At 37.4% G+C, this 10,803-nt stretch overlaps 1 pseudogene; it reads left to right on the forward strand.

The window, feature by feature from the left end:
* The window catches only part of LOC119542612, a 95,023-nt pseudogene extending 84,567 nt beyond the window's left edge, over nucleotides 1-10,456 (forward strand).
* Nucleotides 10,457-10,803: the final 347 nt, after the last annotated feature.

Below are 10,803 nucleotides of genomic sequence, written 5' to 3' on the forward strand. Positions count from 1 at the left end.
TTGGACCCCACAAGACTCACTCCCCCACTCACCACAAAGGCAAAGCAGGGGAGAACTGACTTGTGGAGAACAGGTGGCTCGTGGATGCCACCTGCTGGTTAGTTAGAGAAAGGGTACTCCACAAAGCTGTAGATCTGCTAAATTAGAGATAAGGACTTCAATTGGTCTACAAATCCTAAAAGAACCCTATAAAGTTAAGCAAATGCCAAGAGGCCAAAAACAACAGAAAATTGTAAAGCATATGAAAAAACCAGATGATATGGATAACCCAAGCCCAAGCACCCAAATCAAAAATCAGAAGAGACACAGCACCTAGAGCAGCTACTCAAAGAACTAAAGATGAACAATGAGACCATAGTATGGGATACAAAGGATATCAAAGAGGCCCTAGAAGAGCATAAAGAAGACATTGCAAGACTAAATAAAAAAATAGATGATCTTATGGAAATTAAAGAAACTGTTGACCAAATTAAAAAGATTCTGGATACTCATAGTACAAGACTAGAGGAAGTTGACAATGAATCAGTGACCTGGAAGATGACAGAATGGAAAATGAAAGCACAAAAGAAAGAATGGGGAAAAAAATCGAAAAAATCAAAATGGACCTCAGGGATATGATAGATAATATAAAATGTCTGAATATAAGGCTCATTGGTCTTCCAGAAGGGGAAGAAAAGGGTAAAGGTCTAGGAAGAGTATTCAAAGTAATTGTTGGGGAAAACTTCCCAGATCTTCTAAACACTATAAATACACAAATCATAAATGCCCAGCAAACTCCAAATAGAATAAATCCAAATAAACCCACTCCGAGACATATTCTGATCACACTGTCAAACATGGAAGAGAAGGAGCAAGTTCTGAAAGCAGCAAGAGAAAAATAATTCACCACATACAAAGGAAACAGCATAAGACTAAGTAGTGACTACTCAGCAGCCACCATGGAGGCGAGAAGGCAGTAACACAATATATTTAAAATTCTGAGTGAGAAAAATTTCCAACCAAAAATATTTTATCCAGCAAAGCTCTCCTTCAAATTTGAGGGAGAGCTTAAATTTTTCACAGACAAACAAATGCTGAGAGAATTTGCTAACAAGAGACCTGCCCTACTGGAGATACTAAAGGGAGCCCTACAGACAGAGAAACAAACAAAGGACAGAGAGACTTGGAGAAAGGTTCAGTACTAAAGAGATTCAGTATGGGTACATTAAAGGATATTAATAGAGAGGGGGAAAAATATATATGACAAACATAAACCAAAGGAAAAGACGGCTGATTCAAGAAATGCCTTCATGGTTATAATGTTGAATGCAAATGGATTAAACTCCCCAATTAAAAGATACAGATTCTCAGAATGGATTTAAAATAATGAGCCATCAATATGTTGCATACAAGAGACTCATCTTAGGCACAGGGACACAAAGAAATTGAAACTGAAAGGATGGAAAAAAATAGTTCATGCAAGCTACAGCCAAAAGAAAGCAGGTGTAGCAATATTAATCTTAGATAAAATAGACTGTAAAGGCAGGGATGTTTTGAGAGACAAAGAAGGCCACTACATACTAATAAAAGGGGCAATTCAACAAGAAGAAAAAACAATCATTCATGTTTATGCACCCAGTCAAGGTGCCACAAAATACATGAGCGAAACACTGGCAAAACTAAAGGAAGCAATTGATGTTTCCACAATAATTGTGGGAGACTTCAACACATCACTCTCTCCTATAGATAGATCAACCAGACGGAAGACCAATAAGGAAATTGAAAACCTAAACAATCTGATAAATGAATTATATTTAACAGACATATATGGAACATTACACCCCAAATCACCAGGATACACATACTTCTCTAGTGCTCATGGGACTTTCTCCAGAATAGATCATATGCTGGGACATGAAACAAGGCTCAATAAATTTAAAAAGATTGAAATTATTCAAAGCACATTCTCCAGCCACAATGGAATACAATTAGAAGTCAATAACTATCAGAGACTTAGAAACTTCACAAATACCTGGAGGTTAAACAACACACTCCTAAATCAGTGAGTTAAAGAAGAAATAGCAAGAGAAATTGCTAAATATAAAGAGAAATTGCTAAATATATAGAGATGAATGAAAATGAGAACACAACATACTAAAACCTATGGGATGCAGCAAAAGCAGTGCTAAGGGGGAAATTTATAGCACTAAATGCATATATTAAAAAGGAAGAAAGAGCCAAAATCAAAGAACTAATGGATCAACTGAAGACGCTAGAAAATGAACAGCAAACCAATCCTAAACCAAGTAGAAGAAAAGAAATAACAATGATTAAAGCAGAAATAAATGACATAGAGAACAAAAAAACAATAGAGAGGATAAATATCCCCAAAAGTTGGTTCTTTGAGAAGATCAACAAGATTGACAAGCCCCTAGCTAGACTGACAAAATCAAAAAGAGAGAAGACCCATATAAACAAAATAATGAATGAAAAAGGTGACATAACTGCAGATCCCAAAGAAATTAAAAAAATTATAAGAGGATACTATGAACAACTATATGGAAACAAACTGGATAATGTAGAGGAAATGGACAATTTCCTGGAACCATATGAACAACCTAGACTGACCAGAGAAGAAATAGAAGACCTCAACCAACCCATCACAAGCAAAGAGATCCAATCAGTCATCAAAAATCTTCCACAAATAAATGCCCAGGGCCAGATGGCTTCACAGGAGAATTCTACCAAACTTTCAGAAAGAACTGACACCAATCTTACTCAAACTCTTTCAAAACACTGAAGAAAATGGAACACTACCTAACTCATTTTATGAAGCTAACATCAATCTAATACCAAAACCAGGCAAAGATGTTACAAAAAAGGAAAACTACCGGCCAATCTCCCTAATGAATATACATGCAAAAGTCCTCAACAAAATACTTGCAAATCGAATCCAAAGACACATTAAAAAAATCATACACCATGACCAAGTGAGGTTCACTCCAGGCATGCAAGGATGGTTCATCATAAGAAAATCAATCAATGTATTACAACACATTAACAACTCGAAAGGGAAAATTCAAATGATCATCTCAATAGATGCTGAAAAAGCATTTGACAAAATCCAACATCCCTTTTTGATAAAAAACTTCAAAAGGTAGGAATTGAAGGAAACTTCCTCAATATGATAAAGCGCATATATGAAAAACCCACAGCCAGCATAGTACTCAATGGTGAGAGACTGAAAGCCTTCCCTCTAAGATCAGGAACAAGACAAGGATGCCCGCTATCACCACTGTTATTCAAAATTGTGCTGGAAGTGCTAGCCAGGGCAATCCGGCAAGACAAAGAAATAAAAGGCATCCAAATTGGAAAAGAAGAAGTAAAACTGTCATTGTTTGCAGATGATATGATCTTATATCTGGAAAACCCAGAGCAATTGACAATACAGCTACTAGAGCTAAAAAACAAATTTAGCAAAGTAGCAGGATACAAGATTAATGCACATAAGTCAGTAATGTTTGTATATGCTAGAAGTGAATGAACTGAAGAGACGCTCAAGAAAAAGATACCATTTTTAATAGCAACTAAAAAAATCAAGTACCTAGGAATAAACTTAACCAAAGATGTAAAAGACCTATACAAAGAAAACTACATAACTCTTCTAAAAGAAATAGAAGGGGACCTTAAAAGATGGAAAAATATTCCATGTTCATGGATAGGAAGGCTAAATGTCATTAAGATGTCAATTCTACCCAAACTCATCTACAGATTCAATGCAATCCCAATCAAAATTCCAACAACCTACTTTGCAGACTTGAAAAAGCTAGTTATCAAATTTATTTGGAAAGGGAAGATGCCTCAAATTGCTAAAGACACTCTAAAAAAGAAAAACGAAGTGGGAGGACTTACACTCCCTGACTTTGAAGCTTATTATAAAGCCACAGTTGTCAAAACAGCATGGTACTGGCACAAATCTAGACATATAGATCAATGGAATCGAATTGAGAATTCAGAGATAGACCCCCAGATCTATGGCCGACTGATCTTTGATAAGGCCCCCAAAGTCACTGAACTGGGTCATAATGGTCTTTTCAACAAATGGGGCTGGGAGAGTTGGATATCCATATCCAAAAGAATGAAAGAGGACCCCTACCTCACCCCCTACACAAAAATTAACTCAAAATGTACCAAAGATCTCAATATAAAAGAAAGTACCATAAAATGCCTAGAAGATAATGTAGGAAAACATCTTCAAGGCCTTCTATTAGGCGGACACTTCCTAGACTTTACACCCAAAGCACGAGCAACAAAAGAAAAGATAGATAAATGGGAAGTCCTCAAGCTTAGAAATTTCTGCACCTCAAAGGAATTTATCAAAAAGGTAAAGAGGCAGCCAACTCAATGGGAAAAAATTTTTGTTAACCATGTATCTGACAAAAGACTGATATCTTGCATATATAAAGAAATCCTATAACTCAATGACAATAGTACAGACAGCCCAATTATAAAATGGGCAAAAGATATGAAAAAACAGTTCTCTGAACAGGAAATACAAATGGCCAAGAAACACATGAAAAAATGTTCAGCTTCACTAGCTATTAGAGAGATGCAAATTATGACCACAATGAGATACCATCTCACACCGATTAGAATGGCTGCCATTAAACAAACAGGAAACTACAAATGCTGGAGGGGATGTGGAGAAATTGGAACTCTTATTCATTGTTGGTGGGACTGCATAATGGTTTAGCCACTCTGGAAGTCAGTCTGGCAGTTCCTTAGAAAACTAGATATAGAGTTACCATTCGATCCAGCGATTGCACTTCTCGGTATATACCTGGAAGATCAGAAAGCAGTGACACGAAGAGATATCTGCATGCCAATGTTCATAGCAGCATTATTCACAATTGTCAAGAGATGGAAACAACCCAAATGTCCTTCAATGGATGACTGGATAAATAAAATGTGGTATGTACACATGATGGAATACTACACGGCAGTAAGAAGGAACTATCTCATGAAACGTAGGACAACATGGATGAACTTTGAAGACATAATGCTGAGCGAAATAAGCCAGGCACAAAAAGAGAAATATTATATGCTACCTCTAATGTGAGCTTTGAAAAATGTAAAACAAATGGTTTATAATGTAGAATGTAGGGGAATTAGCAATAGAGAGCAATTAAGGAAGGGAGAGCAATAATCCAAGAAGAACAGATAAGCTATTTAACGTTCTGGGGATGCCCAGGAATGACTATGGTCTGTTAATTTCTGATGGATATAGTAGGAATAAATTCACAGAAATGTTGCTATATTAGGTAACTTTCTTGGGGTAGAGTAGGAACATGTTGGAAGTAAAGCAGTTATCTTAGGTTAGTTGTCTTTTTCTTACTCCCTTGTCATGGTCTCTTTGAAATGTTCTTTTATTGTATGGGTTTTTTTAATTATTTTGTTTTTTTTTTTTTATTTTTCATGCAGTTGATTAAAAAAAAAAAAACAGGGAAAAAATACATCGAGTCCCCTTGAGGAGCCTGTGGAGAATGCAGGGGTATTGGCCTACCCCACCTCGGTGGTTCCTAACATGACCACAGTCATAGGAGACTGGTGGTTTGATGGGCTGAGCCCTCTACCACAGGATTTACCCTTGGGAAGACTTGCTGCAAAGGAGAGGCTAGGCCTCCCTATAACTGTGCCTAAGAGCCTCCTCCTGAATGCCTCTTTGTTGCTCAGATGTGGCCCTCTCTCTCTAGCTAAGCCAACTTGAAAGGTGAAATCACTGCCCTCCCCTCTACGTGGGATGAGACACCCAGGGGAGTGAATCTCCCATGCAATGTGGAATATGACTCCCAGGGAGGAATGTAGACCAGGCATCGTGGATGGAGAACATCTTCTTGATCAAAAGGGGGATGTGAAAGGAAATGAAATAAGCTTCAGTGGCAGAGAGATTCCAAAAGGAGCCAAGAGGTCACTCTGGTGGGCACTCTTACGCACAATTTAGACAATACTTTTTATGTTCTAAAGAATTGGGGTAGCTGGTGGTAGATACCTGAAACTATCAAACTACAACCCAGAACCCATGAATCTCGAAGACAGTTGTATAAAAATGTAGCTTATGAGGAATGACAATGGGATTGGGAAAGCCATAAGGAACACACTCCCCTTTGTCTAGTTTATGGATGGATGAGTAGAAAAACAGGGGAAGGAAACAAACAAACAGACAAAGGTACCCAGTATTCTTTTTTACTTCAATTGCTCTTTTTCACTTTAATTATTATTCTTGTTATTTTTGTGTGTGTGGTAATGAAGGTGTCAGGGATTGATTTAGGTGATGAATGTACAACTATGTAATGGTACTGTGAACAATCGAAGGTACGACTTGTTTTGTATGACTGCATGGTATGTAAATATATCTCAATAAAATGAAGATAAAAAAAAGAAACCAACTTGATTGTCAATAGTAACATAGAGGTTTCTTTATGTGATAGTTCTGCCATTGGAGATATTCTATTGCTATAAAAATTCTTTTTCAAAAGCCCATTCAAATAAATTACCTTAGAAAAAGATTCAGGAGTTGTTTAGTTCATCTCATAAAAATAACCATAAATAAATACTGCTTACTTACTGAGGATAAAGTGCCCACAAACAATCATGACATTTAATGCATTATAAAATATAACCCCATGAATGATGCAGTATAATTACATTTAGTGACATGTTGCAATTAAATTAAGGTTAATTAAGTTGAACTATTGTAATGGTTGCTTATTTACATTATTTTTAAATAAAAGTATGATTTGGAGGTTAATTGCAGTACTTATAAGATGATAAAATTACTTCTCCATAAACTTTTTTCCTTTTAAATACAGATGGAAAGTTTTGTTGTTCTGTAAACAAATTTGTGGATTTATTTTTTAATGTCATGCATTGAACATAATTAAAGATTATGAATATAAAATTTTATTTAAGGTAATGATTACTATGTTGGTGTTTCCTTTTTAGCAAAGAGATGATTCTGCTTAAAATCCAGTAGGGTAGTTTCCTTTTGTGATGTGTTAGTAGCATCACTCACTTTATGAAAGAAATTCAGTAGTGCTTGCTTTTATTCAGTTCAGTTATGCTCTCCAGTTCATTGATTTGTTTTATAACACTCTGCCTCATTTTCAGAGATTACAACCAAAATCTCTAACCTTCATCATCTCATTGGCTACCATCTTAGTTGCTTTATTGTTTTGCTGCAGCTCTAGTCTGAGTCCTTATTCTGCAAAAGTTGTAAACTCCACTATTTACACCTATAATGAGCTGTGAAATGCTCATTTCATAGCCTGTGAGCAACATAACCCTAGCCCTTGTGAGTTCCTCATTTTTCCAAATCTTCAGTAAATAGCCCTCCTTCTAACCACTAGTATAACATGAAGGCAAAAATTGCAGACTACCTCGGATGTCTGAGTTTAAATACTAGTTCTGTCATTTACCAACTGTCTGACACTGCTCGACATCCCTAAGGCTCACTCAGTTCCTTCAATTGTAACACAGGGTAAAACAATGTTATTTAAAGCTTCAGTGATATGTAACCATCTCATGTTCTAACTCAAATTAGCCAATATATTTTATCTTTGGCTTTCATTTCTACAATTAGTCTCAAAATCAAGTCTGTGTATTCATTATTATCAACATTCACAATATGTCATTTCTGTGTGTGAAACACAGGTCAATAGCTAAAAACTACCATAGTGATGTGATCCCTCAAAATCTATTATAGGTAGATGTGCAGAAAGGACAATTTCTCTCTGACCTGAAAAGAAAGTCAGATATAGTGAAATGGCTCAACAATTATAAAAATGCATTTGTTTCTTTGCTTTCTCTATATTGTTCTTCTTAAATTTTGGCAGTGTGAGCTTTATAGATATGGAAATACTATTAATATGATCATAAACATGCTAAATATACTTAAATAATTATTTTTGAAACCACCTTTACTCAACATATTAAGGTTCTCGGACATATATCATTCTCACATAATTTGAAATACAGCACTTAAAAAGTCACATCAATTTAATATTTTTATTAATTGTATTCTTTCCTTTGTTATTTCATTAGAAGGTGTGAATAAATACACACACAAAAAAACAATTGGCAGTGCTTGAAATAGAATTTATCTTAATAAAAATGCATTACTCATTTTGGAAAGGACATTATGATTTAGAATTATGTTAATGGATTTTGCATGTAAATGACTATCATATTAAAATTGTATTTTAAAACTAGATTTTGAGGTATGCCATAATTTTTAAAGTTAAAATATACACAAAATATTTACTTCATGGCTATACAAGTATATATGTGCTTATATCAATTTATTTAGAATGATACGAAGTGTATAAAAACATGAAAATATTTTATAGCTCATGTACTTTAAATATAGAAAATTAGGACCTGGTTTCCTAGTGTACCACATATAATTTAGTGCAGCTCCAAATCGTAAAATAGCAAGAAGTGATTAATATTCATCAAAGGAAATAGAAAGAGAGGTATTATTTTATTTTTAATTAATAAAAAACTTGGCATTGTCTGTTTTTAGTCTCCTAGCTATTTATCCATTCCCTATGGAGGTAAATGGGATGCCACATTCCTTGTCTCTTTTCTTGCTAAAAGTGTTTCTCTGTGTTGCCAAGCTCACCACACAGTTTCTGACTGGCATTGAATCACTATCTTTTTTGGCCATGCAAGTCTGTGTTCTGGGATAAAGTTCCATCAGAAGCAGCCCTGCTGACTCTACTCTGCCTTAGAAAGGACTCTCTCTTGCTACAGTATTTCATCTAAAAACTCTTTCTTCCATTGCCTGACTTTCTGTTGAAATAGTACTTGCAATCCTAATGGTTTGCTCTTTTTTATTTTTAACTCATTTTACTTGTTTTATATGAACTGAAAATTAATTCTAAATTGGACAACAAGGAAGCTCCTCACCACTGCAGGAAGTAAATTGTATAAGGAATAAAACACAATTTTTACAGTTGATTTAACCCAGCATATATCTTTTCAATGTGGAGATTCATAGGTTTTCCAGTCTACTATGCAACTTGTATTGCTGGTCTGTTCATGTCAGATTCTACAATATCCATAGATACTACCTCAGTAAAAGTGATAGGATGGTGCTTTATCTCTGCAAGTCATTTTAGACAAGAAAATAAGGAGCTGTTTATCCTGTCAGTCATTTCTTTAATGTGTATAGGCATTACCATCACCATGCTGCCATCCGTCCCACTGCTGCTCGACCTCCTGGGCCTGGCCGCTGCCCAGCCCTCTGTCTACTTCAAGGAGCATTTACTTCTGGACACAGATGGGTGGACTGACTGCTGGATTGAATCCAAACACTAGTTGGATTTTGGCAAATTCATTCTCAGTTCCGGCAAGTTCTGTGGTGACCAGGAGAAAGATAAAGGGCTGCATACAAGCCAGGATGCCCGCTTTTATGCTCTGTTGGCCTAATTTGAACCCTTCAATAACAAGGGCCAGATGCTGGTAGTACAGTTCACCATGTAGCATGAGCAGAACACTGACTGTGGGGGCGGCTACATGAGCCTGTTTCCTGAATGTGTGGACCACTTGGGTATGAACAGTGACTTAGAGTACAGCATCATTGTTGGGCCTGAATCTGTGGCCCCAGCACCAAGAAGGTTCATGTCATCTTCAACTACGAGGGCAAGAATGTATTGATACACAAGGACATCCATGACAAGAATGATAACTTCACACAGCTGTACATGGTGGTTGTGCAGCCAGACAACATGTACGAGGTGAATATCAACAACAGCCATGTGGAGCTGTGCAACCTGGACAATGACTGGGACTTCCTGCCACCCAAGAAGATAAAGGATCCCAACAGTGCCAAGCCAGAAGACTGGGATGAGTGGGCCAAGATAAATACCCCACAGTCTCCAAGCCCGAGAACTGGGACAAGCCCAAGCACATCCCTGACCCTGATGCTAAGAAGCCCAAGGACTGGGATAAAGAGATGGATGGAGAGTGGGAACCACCAGTGATTCAGAACCCTGAGTACAAGGGCAAGGAGAAGCCCTGGCAGATAGACAACCCAAATTACAAAGTCAAGTGAATCCACCAGGAGATCAGCAACCCTGAACACTTCCCCAATGCCAACTTCTACTCCTATGACAACTTTGCTGTGCTGGAACTGGACCTTTGGCAGGTCAAGTCTGGCACCATCTTTGACAACTTCTTCATCACCAATGACAAGGTGTAGGCCAAGGGGTTTGGCAGTGAGACATGGGGCATCATGAAGGCCTCTGAGAAGTTCATGAAGGACAAGCAGGACAAGGAACAGAAGCTAAAGGAGGAGGAAAAGGAGGAGAAGAAACACAAAGTGCAGGAGGAAGCAGAGGACAAGGAGAAAGAGGAGAAAAAAGAGGAGGAAGAGGAGGTAAATGCTGCCACTGGCCAAACCAAGGACAAGCAGTAGAGGCCATGCTGCCCACCTCTGGGGCTGGACTGAGGCCTGAGTGTGCCCACCACAGAGCTGGGTGCTCCAAATAATGTCTCTATGAGACTTGAGAACTTTTCATTTTTTCCCCGGAGGGTTCTCTCCTTGCTCCACCTTTCTCTCTCTCTCTCTTTCTTTTTTTTTTCTGTGTCTTGTCATTGATGCTCTCTCCATCAGCCCTTACCCACTGGTCTTCATCTTACTTGATTGAAATTTTTTCCTTCCTGTTCCTTAGTTTCCCCTTCAGCCTGGGGGCAGTGGGGGTGTGTAGAAGAGAAGCCCCAGGCTTGAGATTGCATATGCTCTCCTTCCCATAGTCCAACAGG

The sequence above is a fragment of the Choloepus didactylus genome, chromosome 8, assembly GCF_015220235.1.
Source record: "Choloepus didactylus isolate mChoDid1 chromosome 8, mChoDid1.pri, whole genome shotgun sequence".
Taxonomy (NCBI): Eukaryota; Metazoa; Chordata; class Mammalia; order Pilosa; family Megalonychidae; genus Choloepus; species Choloepus didactylus.